Source organism: Cricetulus griseus, chromosome X, assembly GCF_003668045.3.
Source record: "Cricetulus griseus strain 17A/GY chromosome X, alternate assembly CriGri-PICRH-1.0, whole genome shotgun sequence".
Classification (NCBI taxonomy): Eukaryota; Metazoa; Chordata; class Mammalia; order Rodentia; family Cricetidae; genus Cricetulus; species Cricetulus griseus.
In genome coordinates, this window is record NC_048604.1 from 125,117,721 (window position 1) to 125,135,682 (window position 17,962).

Below are 17,962 nucleotides of genomic sequence, written 5' to 3' on the forward strand. Positions count from 1 at the left end.
AGGGTTTCTCTGTGTAGCCCTGGCTGTCCTGGAATTCACTGACCAGGATGGCCTCAAACTCAGAGATTCATCTGCCTCTGCTTCCCCAAGTGCTGGGATTAAAGGTGTGCACCATCACCACCCAGGCATAACCAATCCTTTAATACATATTCCTTCAGTGATTTATAAGATGTAAACTGTAGTTTATAGAGCGTGACTAGGTGGACTGTAACTAACAAAGTTATAATGATAGAGCTGCCTTGGGTATTGTGATTAGGGTATGCTTTAGAAAATCCACTGTGCAGTTAGTGAGACCAGCAAAATGAAATAGAGCCAAAACCAGAAGCCAGAATACACACTATATCAATTGGCTTCTGCTGTGGCAGGAACTACTCCCTAAACTTAATGACTTACAAAACAGTCATACTCATATATCTCAGAATGTTATGGTTTGGCAACCTGAATTGGGCTCAGCTGGGCAATTCTACTGATCAAGCTTGGCTGAACTTGACTGGGATTGCTCATACATTGTTGTCAATGGCCAAGTCAACTAGGGACATGCTGCTGTAGCATGGTTCAGATGGGATGACTCATCTCTATTCCACATACTCATCCTCCTGCAGGTAGGAATGCTCAGAACAATGTTGGAGGACCACAAAGGCTCATGAGGCTCACAATCAGGACTCACACAGTATTGTTTGCATGACAAAGCTTTGTAATTCAGAAGGAAATAATAAGAACAGAGCCAAACTAATGATAATGTTTGGAAGACTGACTTGGAGAAGTCATTGATTACTTGGGGAATTGACTGGGTCTTCTGATTCTGACTTAGGCAATGAAAAGGTTGATGGCCTCAGTTTGCCAAATAAGTATTAGAAGCAGTGCTGATTGTCAGTCCGACCACATCATATGATTAAATGTATTCAGGTTAATCTGTTACTGTTGTAAGCACTCACTCACTCTTCGATATACAGCCTTTACATTTGCTATAATTATGAAACATTACCTCTTCATGAATAAAAAAATGACTTAAGTGGAAGAGACACCTCTGGGTAGCAGTTTTCTGTTGCAGTACCAATATTTAAAAAGCACAAACTTTTACTGTTTTCTTAAGTAGCAGAGAAAGAGAACAGAGTAATTTTCTTCCTGTAGAGCTGATCCCCATATGATAGTGTTACTTGGAGAAATTCTGGAAACTTTAGGAGATAGGGTCTAGTTGGAGGAAGTAGGTTGTTGGGAGTATGCCTTTATATACAGTCCTAAGTGTTCTGTCTGGTTGGGCGGTGGCGGCACACACCTTTAATCCCAGCACTCTCGAGGCAGAGACTGGCTGATATCTGAGTTCAAAGCCCGCCTGGTCTACAGAGCTAGTTCAGGACAGCTAGGGCTGTTACACAGAGAAACCCTGTCTCGAAAAACAAACAACAACAACAAAAAAACCCCAAGTGTTCTGTCTGTCTGTCTGTCTATCCATCTCTAACTCTATCTCCCTCACCCCCTTCTTTCTCCAGTCCTTCATCTCTCATGAGATAAATAGCTCTCCTTCTCCATGATGCCTGCATAACAAGACCCAAAACCATGGGACCAAGTGACTGTGAACAGACCCCTCTGAAACTATGAGCCAAAATAAATATTTCCTTCCTTAAGTTGTTTTTGTCAGGTGTTTAGTTACAACAATGAAAAAAGTAATTAATACAAGCTTCATTTCAGGATCTTCAACCTGAAGGGGAAATTGGAATGTCACCTCCATGACAGCCTCTCACTTTCCACAGCCTCTCTCCATAGCATCTGTATTCATTCACTAGTTGAAGCAAGCCGTCTTCCTACCATAGTAGCTGGACTTCAAGAGGAAGAAGAGGGAACCTTGTGTTACTATATTAAGGCCAGGGATCAGATATTTCATAATATCACTTTAACTACATTTCACTGGACAAAGGAAGTCACAAGTCCATTTCAGATTCAAGTGAAGGGAAGACAGATTCCAGCAGAATTTGTGGCCATCTTTAATATACTATACAGCCCAACAACAGATTTCTGGGAACTATGTCTCAGTTTGATGGAGGACAAAGTTTCCATTCCCAAATAATCAAGAATATTGACCTAGGACTAGAGAGGTAACTCAGCAGTTAAGAGTACTTACTGCTTTTACAGAAGACCCTGATTTGGTTCCCAGTACTTATGTCAAGTGCATTATAACCACCCGTAATTATAAGGGACCTGATGCCCTCTTCTGGATTCTGCAGAAGCCTACACTCATGTGACCTCACCCCTTCACAAGGGCACACATAAATACATATAATTTTTAAAAAATCAAATTGTTAACAAAAAGGTGCTGACGACAAGCTTTTCTTCCTACCTACTGGGAAAAAAAACAACAAAATATTTCTAAGTCTAAATGAGTAAACTTTTTCTCTCTTTTTTTTAAATTTTCTATAGTAAAGAAACAATGTGCTCTGTGATCAGGGAGGCCCGGTGTCAGGAGGCTTGGAGGAATCTTACACTATAGTAAGGAGGTATCACACTACCTGTTTTGTCTTCTGCCTAAGGAGCTCTTGGGGGGCCCACAAGTCTGGACTCTGCTGTTAGCCAGCTGCCCAGTACCTGGAATGCCCCAGCTTGCCTCTCTACTCTTGCTTCTACACTACGTCCACGCTGACAGTGGAAACACTGAAGCCTGTATGGCAGGCCTGTGTCCTAGACTGTGTAAAAAGTAGAAAGTGAGCTGAGTACCACTGTTCTGCTTCCCAACTGCAGATGCCCTGTGAGCAGCCACTGCGGGCCTGACTTCCCCACCATATTGGACTGTGCCTTGGAACTGTGAATCAAAATAAACCCTTTCTCCCTTAAGTTGCTTGTGTCAGGAGCCAGATTCCCAATATCCCCTTCCAAGCATTGAGTTCCACCAGGTCCCCTCCACAGATTCTATTTCCTCCCAATAGTGTCTGTCAAGCCTTCAACACCTAAAGGTGCTACACCAAAAAAAGAAAAAGAAAAAAGAAAAGAATGAACAATGCATTTAGCATAGATAAAAAGCAAATATTACCTTAAAACCTAGCTTCTAGTGATATAAAGGGAGACTATGAGTAGGCTACAGGACAACAGAACTAAATCTCTGTGTGTGTGTGTATGTGTGTGTGTGTGTGTGTGTGTGTGTGTGTGTGTGTGTGTATGTGTGTGTGTGTGTGTGTGTGTGTGTGTGTGTGTGTATGTGTGTGTGTGTACAACATGCTCCACCAGATCTCCATATATTAGAAGACAAAGTGGGAAATACCCTTGAATTAATTGGTACAGGAGTCTGCTTCCTGAACATCACACCAGTAGCACAGACACTGAGATCCACAATTAATAAATGGGACCTCCTGAAACTGAGAAGCTTCTGTAAGGCAAAGGACATAGTCAGCAAGACAAAATGGCAGCCCACAGACTGGGAAAAGATATTCACCAACCCCACATCTGACAGAGGGCTGATCTCCAAAATATACAAAGAACTCAAGAAGCTAGTCTCCAAAACACCAAACAATCCAATTAAAAAGTGGGGTACAGAACTAAATAGACAATTCTCAATAGAGGAATCTAAAATGGCTGAAAGACACATAAGAAAGTGTTCAACATCCTTAGCCATCAGGAAAATGCAAATCAAAACAACTCTGAGATACTCCTGTCAGAATGGCTACAATCAAAAACACCAATGACAGTTTATGCTGGAGAGGATGTGGAGAAAAAGGAACACTCCTCCACTGCTGGTGGGAGTGCCAACTTGTGCAGCCACTTTGTGAATCAGTATGGCGACACCTCAAGAAAATGGCAATGAGTCTACCACAAGATGCAGCAATTCCACTCTTAGGCATATACCCAAAAGAAGTACATTCATACAACAAGGACATCTGTTCAATGATGTTCATAGCAGCACTATTTGTGATAGCCAGAAACTGGAAGCAGCCTAGATGCCCCTCGACCAAAGAATGGATAGAAAAATGTGGTACATTTGCGCAATGGAGTACTACTCAGCGGGGGAAAAAATGGAATCTTGAAATTTGCAGGAAAATGGATGGAACTAGAAGAAACCATTCTGAGGGAGGTAACCCAATCACAAAAAGACAAACATGGTATGTACTCACTCATATGTGGATTTTAGACATAGAGTAAAGGATCACCAGCCTACAATCCACACTGCCAGAGAAGCTAGCAAACAAGGAGGACCCTAAGAGACTATACATGGTCCCCTGGAGAAGGGGAAAGGGACAAGATCTCCTGAGCAAATTGAGAGCATGGGAAGAGGGGTGGAGCTGGGAGAATAAGAAGGGAAGAAGAGGAGAGATGCAGAGGACATAAAGGAGCAGAAATGTTGAGTCAGGGGAAGAATAGAAGATAACAAGAATGGAGACACCATAACAGAGGGAGACATTTTAGGTTTAAAGAGAAATCATGCACTAGGGAAATGTCTGGAGATCTACAAAGATGACACCAGCTAACAATCCAAGCAACAGAGGAGAGGCTACCTTAAATGTCCTCCACTGATAGTGGGATTGATGACTGACTTATATGCCATCCTATAGCCTTCATCCAGCAGCTGGTGGAAGTAGAAGCAGACACCCAAAACTTATCACTGAACTGAACTGGAATCCAAATGCAGAGAAGGACGAGTGAAGAGCAAATGGGGTCCAGACCAGGCTGGTGAAACCCACAGAAACAACTGACCTGAACATCGGGGAACTCTTGCTCCCCAGACTGATAGCTGGGATTCCAGCATGGGACTGATACAGACCACAGGAACATGGATTTCATTGAGGAAACCTCAGAAATCTATAGGACCTCCTGTAGTAGTTCAGTACTTATCCCTAGCATAGGTGTGGACTTTGGGAGCCCATTCCACATAGAGGAATACTCCCTGAGCCAAGACACACGGGGTGGGCCTAGGCCCTATCCCAAAGGATATGATAGACTCTGATGACACCCTATGGAAGGCCTCACCATCCAGGGGGAGCAGAAAGGATATGTGATAGGTAGGGTTTTAGTTGGGGGGTGGTAGGGGAGGACAGGAGGGAGAAGGTAACTGGCATTGTCATGTAAAACAATTTTGTTTCTAATTCAAATAAAAAATCTGGAAAACAACTAGAAAAGCTTCAAAATTATGATATGCATGTGTGTACATGATTACACATATTGAAAGAAGACAAGAAATTTCATAACCTATTTCAAAAGTTTTCCATTTAAAATGTTTTTTAGGAACTGGAAGCATAGCTCATATGTAAAGCCTATATTTAGCATACATGAGATGAGATTCTGGGTTCCATTTCTACCACCACAAAAAATTAACTATATATTTTAAGGAAAACTGGTACTCAAAGAAGTAAGTTGAATTCTGTGAGTAAGTGAAACATTACAGGTATACATGGGAGGGCCATGGTGAAGAAACAACCCTCAACAGATGTCTATCATCCTTGGTCTTGAAAGTGGTATCAGCATACGGGTGAGGCTGATAGGGTCTGCATCACACACAAGTTCTGGAAAGGGTTGATGTGGTTGTTTGAATAAGAATAGCCCCATAGACTCATCGATTTGAATGTTTGGTCACCTGGGAGTGGCACTATTAGAAGGAATGGTCTTCTTGGAGTGGTGTGTCTTATTGGGTGAAGTATGTCACTGGGAGTGGGCTTTGACATTTCAAATGCCCAAGTCAAGCCCAGGGTCTCTCTCTCTTCCTGCTACCTGCCAACCCAGATATAGAACTATCACCAGCACCATGTCTGCTTGTATGCAAACATGAAAGTAATAGACTAAACATTTGAACTCTAAGCCAACCCCATTTTATTTTTTATCTTTCTAAGGGCTGCCATAGTCATGGCATCTCTTCACAGCAATAGAACATTGACTAAGACCAGAACTGTGGCAGGTGAGGTTGAAGATAGCTGCTGTCAACAGCTGCAGCCAAAACTAAGATAAGCAGGCCTTCATTCCAGGCTGTCTCCTTGTACCCTGACACATACACTCTCATGTGCTCAAACTTATGAAGGACACGAATCTGGAAGAGAAAGGTGTGTTCTGGCCTGAACCCCCAAGCGTCAACCTGTGTGTTTTAATAATCTTATCAATGATCTAAAAATGATAGCTGAGGGCTGGAGAGATAGCTAAGCAGTTAAGAACACTTGTTGTGGGTAACACTAATGAACATGCCAAACTGGATGGAGAAAAGCCCATGACGCCTCAACTCTACATAAAGAACTATAAGCAACTGAAGAAAGCTGGGAGCAGGAGGGGTGGCTCACCCCAGGAAAGAGCACATTAATTGGTTGTCCAATGCCAAATGACTAGCCTTGAAAACATACTGTCTTAGGGTTTCTATTGCTGTGAAGAGACACTATGACCACAGCAACTCTTATAAAGGAAAACATTTAATTAGGGCTTGCTTACACTTTCAGAAGTTCAGTCCATTATCATCATGATGAGACATGGCAGTGTACAGGCAGACATGGTACTGGAGAAGGAGATGAGAGTTCTACATCTTCATCAGCAGGCAACAAGAATGAAGACTGCCACACTGGGCATGGCTTAAACATATATGAGACCTCAAAGCCCCCACAGTGACACACTTCCTCAAACAAGGCAATACCTACTTCAATAACGCCACACCTCCTAATAGTGCCACTCTCTATGAGCTTATGGGGTCCATTACATTTAAACTACCATACATACATACAAGTACATAATACAGACTAAACAGGCTATGTTTAGGAATATATATATATATATATATATATATATATATATAGTGTGTGTGTGTGTGTATGTACATATATATGCATGCAATAACAAAAAATAAAGAGGCTATAAATTTTAAGGAGAGCAGGAAGGGGTATATGGGAGAGTTTAGAAGGAGAAAAGGGAAGGGAGAGGTCAAGTTATAATCTCAATAATAAAAAGGAGAAAAAGAAAGAATATTAACAGCAATGGAAAATGAAATTAACATTTTATATTTATCAGTTTAATCAAATATTAATATATACAAATTTTCTTAAATGTGGCAAGTGAATATTTCTTTACTCCCCTACTTGTGTTTTATAATATGATCGTATTCATAAAGATGTCTTTCTTTTTGGTTCAGTAGCATTTGCAAACACACTATGAGTGTTTCTGTCCTAGAGCAGAAGTCAGTCACTTCTTGAAAGAGTGTTAACTTATTATTATAAGGAAATTATAGCCAGAAACAATATTCTTTCATTTGTGCTTACTTCCTGCTTATTCACTAAGCAGAAAATAGAAAAGTTTTATTATATACATACATACAAACACACATTTGTAACCAAAGACTTAGCATATGAAAATAAAATGAATGATGAAATAAAAAAAATTGTTGTTCTTCCTGAGGACCTGGGTTTTGTTCCCCGAACCCACATAACTGTCTATAACTCCAGTTCCAGGGTATTTGATGTCCCCTTCTGACCTCTATGGGAACCAGGCATGAATGTAGTGTACATAAACACATGCAAGTTAAAAAAATTTACACACATGAAATAAAAATGAACAGATATTTTAAAAAGTAAAATAAAGTAATGCTGATATAATGTTCATAAAGCTTGGTGTTCAAATTAAAATGTTTGCATAGTGTATGCTTTCAGGACAATAGATGGATATAAATCACATGAAAAGGAACATGCATTCATGGGAAAATAAGGCCTTTCTGCTGTAATCTGCCTTGATAAAAAGCAAAACGTACTGTTAACAGAAATGTTTTCTAGGAGAGCCTAGATATCCTATTTAAATAGTACATGATTTTGACAAGGATGTGAATGTAAACCATTTAGTCATAGCAGCTAGCATTATTAACCATAGATTATGTGTCAAGTACTATGCTTATGCAAGTACTATGCCTATGCTATGCTTATGCATGTTCACTCTAAAATGTTCCAATTCAGTTAGACATGAAGAATAAAGTTAAGATCTATTTCACAACAAAGTAATAGTAATAATAATCCCATATCTATTCTTTGTACATTTTTACTATTTTAAATTATGTATATATGAGTGTGCCTGTGTGTGGGTACTCACAAGGGCCCATGGAGGCCAGAGGTTTCGGATCCCCTGGAACTGAAATTACAGGCAATTGTGAGTTACCTGACTTGGGTGTTGGAAACCAAACTCAGGTCCTTTGAGTTTATAATCTCTGTCTGCAAGAGAACTATGCACTCTTAAACAATGAACCATTTCTCCAGTACCACATAAATTGTATTCTTTAAAAAATGTTATGTAGGACCAGCCTGCCAGCAGAATTGTACTCCTCCCTGGATTCTGTCCCCTGTGACCCTTCCCCAGGCCAACACCATCCCAGCTAGTCCCAGGTCCTATTGCTGCTGGGCCCTGCCCTGAACCTCGGTAGACTTCTGCCACTGAGGCACAGACTACACTAGCCACACTGCCCTCCCTGACAAAACGCTGCCCTTCCCCAGAACTCCAGAAGACTCCATAGGCCCAGAAACAGTTAACACCAGTGGAAGAACAGACACCATAGACCCGAATACAGTCCATACACGTCAGAAGAACAGACCCAGCAGCTCTACCATAAGCCAGGCTGTTGCTAGTCTACTTCCTGTTGCCTTCAAGTTCAAGATGGAAGAGCTCACAGCTCCAGCACCATGTCTGCCTGCACACCACCATATCCCATCATGACCATAATGGACTAAACCTTTGAACTGTAAGCTATCCCCAATTAAATGTTTTCCTTATAAGAGTAGTCATAGACATGGTATCTCTTAACAGCAATAGAAACCCTAAGACAACCACAAACGGGTCACAGCCCACAAGTTGAGAACCTCTGTTCAAAAAGCTTCAGTGTCTATTTCAGTAAGCTTACCTTAGTCCTGAGCAGAACCCCAGTCTCTGCGAATTATTTTCTATGCTCCTGAAACTCCATTCATCTCTGAAATTGGAGCTCTATAATTTTCCATCATTTTTGTCCACCCTGGTGTATTGTTTGAGAATCATATCATCCTGCAGAGATAGAGCTTAGTATGTTGTGGCAATTGTTCCCAAATCCTTTGATTTTCCTTCCCTCAAGAATAGCTTGCCAGGTGGTGGTGGCACACACCTTTAATCCCAGCACTAAGGAGGCAGAGACAGGAGGATCTCTTGAGTTTGAGGCCAGCCTGATCTATAGATTGAGTTCTAGGACAGCCAGGGCTACACAGGAACCCTGTCTCAAAAAAAAAAAAAAAAAAAAAAAAAAAAAAAAAAAACAGAAGGAGAAGGAGGAGGAGAAGGGCTTATTTGCCATTTCTTTGAATTGGCCCAAGATTATGATTGGCTTATAGACAACAGAATGAGGCAGAGGGGATGCTTGGTGGCTTCCTACGCTAGGTCAGAAGAGACAAAGCAGATTCTATCTTGCTCCTTGTGATGTGAACTTAAAAAATTGATGGAATAATTGTACATATTGATGGAATACTGCTCTAGTTAGTTTTTGTAAACTTTACAAAAGGTAAGGGCATCTTGGAATAGAAAATCTCAACTGAGAAATCTCCATCATATTGGCCTGCAGGAAAGTCTGCAGAGTTTTTGTTTTTGTTTTTGTTTTTAATTAATGATTGATGTGTGAGGGCCCAGCCCACTGTGGGCATTGTCTCCCCTGAGCAGACAGAGTGAGCATAAGGAGCAAGCTAGTAAGCAACATTCTTTTTTGGTCTCTGCTTCAGTTCCTGGTTCCAGGTTTCTGCCCTGATTTAGTCCCTGCCTTGTCTTCCCCTGAGGATGGACTGTGATATGGAAGTAAAGACCAATTAAACTCTTTCCTTTCTAAGTTGCTTTTAGTTGTAGTGTTTGATCACAGCAATAGAGCAACTAGGACAGAATTAGTGTGACATTTTAACATATTTTAACATATATAGTCATCATTGGCATAGCCACTACTTCAAACATGCACACATTTCAAAATACCTAGTAGAGAAAACTTTAAAAGGGTACTACATTTTGAGGTCCTGACTCAGCATATACAAAGTCTGAGTATCTTGAGGTCACCATGCTGTGAGACAGGTCAGGTCACACAGAGGACAACTGATCAACATGTCCAGCTGACAGTAACTCAGCTAACATCTATAATGACTTCTCCTTAAGATTCCATTCCCCAGTCACTGAGTCACCAGAGCCATCAAATCCTCCTAGCTGAAGCTGCACACATTGTGGAACAGAAGTTAATGACTCCCACTGTGCCCTATCTGAATTCCTGATCCACAAAATTCATGGGAACAGTAAATGGTTATTGGAAGCCACTAAGCATGGGGCTAATTTATTTCTCAGCAATAGTAAGCAGAACGCACAGGCTACAAAGCTGACTGTGCTAAATGCTCAAGACCATCTGTGCACACTTACAGAGTACGCTCTCAGGCATTCTCTGGCTCTGCAGGAACCTGGAAATGGCTCAAAGAAATTCTCCCATATGGAGATTTGACAAGGAGAATTTTCCAGATTGCAAGTATCATTTTTAGAATCAACTGTGTGGTTTGCTTCAAGATTCAAGTATGTGACGAATGGAGTCCAAGAGTGAAGACAGGTCTAAGAAAGTGGGAAGTTAGTCACTCAACACACTTTTGGAGCCTAAATACTGTGTAAATGTTTTTCAATTTCATCTAGTTGGCATCAGGTTTTTGTTTAGTTTTGTATTGACCAAACACAAGCGACAAGTCTACCCAGTTACGTGAGTCATGAAGCATAGCAAATCATCTTAGCTAAGGACTTTTTTCTAAATAAGATAATCTCCTTTAGATAATGTTTCTAGATACTCTCAAAAGAGCAGTACATACATATTGGTGTTTGAGAAACCCAAATTGAAGAAGTTTGTTTATTTTTGTGACAGGTAATATAATCTATATTGCTAACAAGCAGAAGTAAGGACCTCTATTTTAGGATTTAATTAGAAGAACTCAACAACAGGAAAGAGGGAGGAAAAAACCTACCTCTCTATGGGTCAGACTGTGCCCAGTAATAAGCAAGGCCTCTGGAAAGTTTAAACTTTAAGCCAAATTTTCTTAGTGTTGAGGGCCTGGAGAGGTGGCTCAGAGGTTAAGAGCAACTGGCTTCTCTTCCAGAGGTCCTGAGTTCAATTCCCAGCATACAGGCAGGCAGAACACGGTATATAAATAAATAAATAAATAAATAAATAAATAAATAAAGCTTTAAAAAATTTCTTAGTGTTCAGTAAGCCTAAATTCTACAGGCTGAGGTAATGTAAATGTGCAACTTATTACTCATAAAGTCATCCCAGCTACTGTAATCAGATATTTAAAGAAAGTGTTAGAGACCACTTTCCAAAAATATCCCTCAAGGTTTCCACTTGGCCTGTGAAGGGCTTTGTGGAACAGCTGGCTCCACACTTAAATCCATTCTCCTAACCGGATCCTGTTTAACTAAACATAAAACCCCTGTATTGTAAACGCTGTCTCTTTCTATTTGGTGACATTGGGAATCATTCTCAAGAATGGGATGGCAACATATGAAATCTAATATAGTGTGTGATAATTTAAAATAGAGTTTAAAATGATATGGAAAGACAAGATGAAAGGAGACAAAGCTCAGTGGCAGTGAAGAGAATGTTGAATGTGTCACAAAGCTAAGAAATAGAGCGGGAACTGTTATTATCAGATAGAAAATTAAAGAGAAGAGAAAGAAGTAACCACCTGTAATCGTTTAATCAGGAAGGGACAGGGACAAATTTTGAAGGCAGGAACCTTTCATTATAAGTCCGTACTGCTTATCTGAATGAAAGTTAATAAAGATGGGCCCAAAACAGTAAAAGGAAATTGAATGTATGAGATTTTGGTTACTACTTACTGTGCCCAAGGAAAAGCAGATGAATTAAATAGATCATGAGCCACTGGTTCTTTTTCTCTTCCATCCACCTGGCATTTGTCCTTGTTAACCCAGTCATCCCCTACCTTTCTACTCAGTCTTCACATAGCTCATCCACTTTTATCACAAACACTCATTCCTTTCCATACACTAGTTAAGAGAATTTCAAAAGGCAATGTATTTCCACAAGGGAACTATAAATTGCAATGTGCCATCTAGATATAAGGTATTATTGTCACTTTTTTTATAGTAAATGTAAACTTATTTTTCTTCACTTCTCTTTTCCTTTTTTATTTAAATTAGAAGCAATCTTATTTTATATATCAGTCCCAGTCCCCTCTCCCTCCCATCCCCCCATGACCCCCACTGACCCCCTCCCATCCCTCTTCTGCTCCCAGGGAGGGTGAGGCCTTTTATGGGGGATCTTCAAAGTCTGTCATATCATTTGGGAAAGGGCCTAGGCTCTCCCCTGTGTGTCCAGACTGAGAGAGTATCTCTCTATGTGGAGTGGGCTCTCAAAGTCCATTCGTACACTAGGGATAAATACTGATCTACCAGAGGCCCCATAGATTGCCCAGACCTCCTAACTGACACCCACGTTCAGGGGGTTTGGGTCCGTCTTCTGCTGGTTTACCAGCTATTAGTCTGGGGTCCATGAGCTCCCCTTTGTTCAGGTCAGCTGTTTCTGTGGGTTTCTCCAGCCAGGTCTTGACCCCTTTGATCATCACTCCTCCCTCTCTACAACTTCATCCAGTAGCTGATGGAAACAGAAGCAGAGACCCACAGCTAAGCACTGAGCTGAATTCCTGGTATCTAGTTATTATTACTTTTATGTTAACTTGGACTCATGCCCTGTTTCATCACCCTGCCTAGAATGACCCACACTGCCTCAAGGAACAGAACAGATGCAATATACCTAGAAAAAATCCTTAAATTGTTGCAAAATGTGTCTGGCGTAACATTTGTTATTATAACCACTAAATTGCAGAGGCTTTGTTGAAGATATTCACATTATTGCAAACCACCACCATCATCCATCTCTAGAACTTTTTGATCATAAAAAATAGAAATTCTGCACCTATTAAATCTAACTTCCCATTCTCCTGCCCTATAATCTCTGTCAACCACAATTCTATATTTTTCTCTATGAATTCAACCATTCTAGGCACCTCTTATGGGTAAGGTCATAGAGTGTGTCATTTTATGACCAGCCTATTTCATTTGAGATAATGTCCTCAGCATAGATCCATGTTGTAGCAAATTTAAGAATTTCCTTCACCTTTAAGGCAACTAGGTGCCATTATATGGATATACTACATATTATACATATGAACAAATGTTCATAGACATTCCTATCATTCTCACTTATCCTTAGACTTTTAAAAAAATCAGTGCTACCAGTGACCCATCCGAAAAGAAATGGCCTCCACCCTTTCTTATCTGCTTCCTACTCTGCACTGTTATCTGGGTGTCACAAGTTAACCTTTACCTCTTCTCTTTGACCTATGTATGCTCTCTTCTTTGCCTTGGGCATGGCTTCACTCTTCTACCATCCTTTCTATCTTAGACTTCCACACATCCCTGTTCCTGTCAATCACTGCAACTCTGGAGTCCTTTGTTTTAGGCATTGGACTCTCATTCTAGGTTTCTGGAGGACCCTGCCATCATTTTTATTTATGCTAGGGACTGAACCGTATTCTCTTTCAACCCTCCAGATACTGGTTCCTAAACCACAGGCCTAGGGTACAGTAATTCCCTTGATATGGCTCCCTGCTGCCACCTGCTGGCTACAGGCTCCAATGGGACTGTTTCCTATTCAAAGGAAATCCTTCCCATTCTAATGCCACTGACCTCAGTGGTATATTATCCATTATGGGCTATGACATTCAACTACATAATTAAATTTTTCCTTACAATATTTTAACTCCCATGTTTTTTGTTTGTTTGTTTGTTTTCCTTTTTGAGACAGGGTTTCTCTGTAGCTTTGGAGCCTGTCCTGGAACTCGCTCTGTAGACCAGGCTGACCTCGAACTCACAGAGATCAGTCTGTCTCTGCCTCCCGAGTCCTGGGATTAAAGGCATGTGTCACCACCGGCTGGCTCCCCTGTTTTTTAAAATAAATATGTTTTAGAAAATCCTTGTGTGAGTCATAGAGATTCTCAATCACACTTGCTGAGAGATAAAGAAAAAAAACCACTCTCTGTACTTGGACACTATAATTTGCAAAATATATGTGCTACTTCTCATTAGCTTTCTGATACCACGTATGATATAGTCAAGATAATCTTCCTAGTTTTCTTTTTTCTTTTTGCTATGATAAAGATCATGATCAATAGCAACTTGGAGAGAAAAGTGTTTGTTTGGCTTACAGGTTCCGATCACAGTCCATCCTCAAGGGAGACCAAGGCAGAATCTCAAGCAAGGTAGGCACCTGGAAGAAGGAACTGTAGCAGCAGAGGCCATGGAAGAGTGTTGCTTACTAACATGTTTTCCATGGCTTGCTTAGCCTGCTTTCTTATATCACCCAGGATCACACACACACACTCATGGGTGACTCAGTGAGCTGATCTCTGCCAGTCCAAGGCCAGCTTGATCTACATAGAAAATTCCAGGCCAGCCAGGACTACATAGTGAAATGTTATTTTAAAACATAGATTTGAGAGCTTGAATTTGAATGGCCCCTATAAGGTATTTATTAAAGAGATGATCACCAGTCTGTGATGCTCTTGGGGGAATAGTAGAACCTTTAAGGATCGTGGCCTTCTCAGAGGAAGTTAGGTCATTGTGGATGTGCCTATGAAAAAGACTGTAGCCCCTTCTTGTGCCCCTCTTTTGTTTCCCAGTCACCATCTACCATGCACTGGAATCAGAATTTACTGTGCTACCACAGGCCTAAAGCAACATCCCAAAGTGACCATGCACTGAACAAACCCCTCCTCCTTTTCAATCCATTTCTTTCCTGTATTTTTCTTGGCATCAGCAAACTAGCAAAACAGATTAAATGAATTTGTGAATTGGCAAAACTAAAAACTAAAAATCAAAACAAAACAAAAGCAAGCAACAGCCTGAGTATTGGAAAGTAAAGGAATAAAATCTGGTATTGGTAACTCACCTTTATATATTATTACATGTTTCCTTTATCTTTCCCTTGGGTTATCTTTTGTCTTTCTGCTTCACTTTAAATTAATTTTTTTCCATCTCATGTCCTTGACATACATCCACCTGAGGTCAGTGGCATTAGAAATACTACTTTTTGAAGGTAGTTATGTTGGTTTGTTTTCTCATTGCTATGATGAAGTACATGAAAGAATAACTAAATAAAAGAATCTAGTTTTGGCTCACAATTTAAAAATGGATACAATCCATCATGGTGAGGAGAGACAGTAGGAAATGAGGCAGCTTGTCCAAGAGAGAGGAATGCCAGTACTAAGCTTGCTGTCTCCTTTTGTCCCTTTTAATTTAGCCTACCATCCTACCAACAATATTCAACATGGGTCTTTCTCCTCAGCTAAAACTCTTTGGAAACATCCTTAAAGATACACAATGAGGAGCTGGGCATTGGTGGCACACGCCTTTAATCCCAGCACTTGGAAGGCAGAGACGGAGGCAAGTGGATCTCTATGAGTTCGAGGCCAGCCTGGTCTACGAGCTAGTTCCAGGATCGCCTTCAAAACAATACAGAGAAACCTTGTCTCAAAAAACAAAAACAAAAACAAAAGAAAAACAAAGAGATGTGTCTCCTAGGTGATTCCAAAGCCAGTCAATTGGTAATGAAGACCAACCATCACAAATGTAAAAGTTGAGAGAGATGAATGTGAAAGTCGGTGGTATAATTAAGATAATGTTCTAGGAGTTCAGCCTTAGTAAAGACAGTGAGTAGCTTTCCTATTAGGGTCAAGGGATATGGGAAATCTTGGAGAAGTCTCATTATAGTCAGTGATTTCAGAATTCATTTTGCTAGGAAGGGTCTATAGAGCAGTTTGTGGCAAAAGACATTCTTCTAGGAATATATTGAAGAGCTGTGTGTGCCTGATGATTTATAGAAAACCGAGAAAATCTTGATCTCCATTCAAAAACTAGGGCCAGCTGACGAAGATTATGAGGTGGCTTTGATTCCTTCATTGGTTACCACATTCTGTCACAGTTATACTCTGGTCAGAGGTAGAGGTTAGATAGGGCTGTAACTCAGTGGCACAGCCATTGCCTAGCAATATGAGGTCCTGGGTTCCATCCCAACAACACAAAAATGCCAGCATACGCTTGATACTTTCAGGTGGAAAGACTTGGCAAATCAATCCATGCAATGGCAGGTGATGTTCTTTTGTTTTCTTTGATACAGGGTTTCTCTGTGTAGCCCTGGCTGACCTGAACCTCACTGTGTACTCCAGGCTGGCCTTGAACTCACAGAGATCCTTCTGCTTCTGCCTTGGAGTGCTGGGGTTAAAGGCATATGTTATCATGCCAGGTCATATTTATTGTTCTTAAGGAAGTGTGATAAAGTTGCTAAATAATTCTCATATATGTCAATGACCCTAGATAAAAACAAATGCCAGTAGACTGAGTTGGTGTAAAGCATCTCAAAAATTTCCATCAGATCTTATTAAATAAAGCAATTCTTTTTTTGTTTTTCAAGACAGGGTTTCTTTGTGTAGCCTTGGCTATCCTGGAATTCACTCTGTAGACTAGGCTGGCCTCAAACTCACAGAGATCCGCCTGCACTTCTACCTCCCGAGTACTGGGATTAAAGGTGTGTGCCACAATCACCCAGATAATAAAGCAATTCTTAATTAAATTCAATATCACAAAACATTTTTTTTTGGTTTTTTGAGACAGGGTTTCTCTGTGTAGCTTTGGAGCCTATCCTGGCACTCGCTCTGGAGACCAGGTTGGCCTCGAACTCACAGAGATCTGCCTGCCTCTGCCTCCCAAGCGCTGGGATTAAAGGCGTGCGCCACCGACGCCCAGCATCACAAAACATTTTAATCCTGAATCATTACCTCAGTAGTAACTTATTTGGGGGAGGAGATTGAGGAAGGTACTTTATTTCTAGAGTTGTGGTTACAACTATTCCTGACTATTGAGTAAAATATAGGGGGATTAGAGTGGAATCTAGACACTATCTCTACTGTACATAGAATAGCCATCTGCAGGGCTGGCAAGATTGGCTCGGGGTTAAGAGCACTTGTTCTCTTGCAGAGGACTTGTGTTTGGTTCTCATCATCCATATGGCAGCTCACAACTGTTTAGAATTCTAGTCCCATGGGTCTGATGCCATCTTCTGTTTTCAGTAGTAATTTTTAAATTTCATTTATCCATTTACTTACTTACTGTATATGTGTACATGTGTGTGCCTGGGGCCACCATGCACATGTGGAGGTCAGAGGACAACTTGCAAGAATTGGTTCTCTCCTTCTGCCAGATGGGTCCTGAGAATCAAATTTGTCAGTCTTGGTAGCAGGCACCTTTACTCACTGAGCTACCTCATGAGTACCTTACTAGAGATTTGGAGTACTTACTAAGTAGTCTGCTGTACCACACATTATTTCTTTTAATCCTCACAACAATCCCATGAAGTCTGTAGCACATCAGCATATCCTTACTCTACAGAGCGGATGCCTGACCTATCTCCTGTGACCTTTGACACAGATCCCTGCAGATGCTTTCCCCCTGCAGCAGATACGATAACTAGGTTTTGTGCTCCCAGCTATATGGTAGGGCCCTGCTGCCATATATGGTAACTAGGTATTGTGCTCCAGCTGTATGATAAGACCGTGCAGCCAAATGCAAATTAGGGGATGCCCCAGTTGCTGTTTCCATCTTATATATTTCTCCTCACTCTGGATAAAGCTGAGTTGTAACACTAAGCTTTATTTAACCGGAAATCCTTCCTGCTCACAGCCTTCTGAACCCTGTTCCCTATTTCCACTCCCTCCCCACCTTGGTGGCCAAAGATCTCCCAGGAAGGAGACTCACAAGCCATGTCTCCAGTCTCTTGGTTTTCACATTCTTATTTTTAGTTATGGTTTGACTAGATGGGTGCTATGGTTTGAACAATGGCATCCTTCCCAAAACCAATTTCAAAACTTAATGCCCAGAGCAACAGTATGTTTTATGTCAACTTGACACAAGCTAAAGACATTTGAAAGGA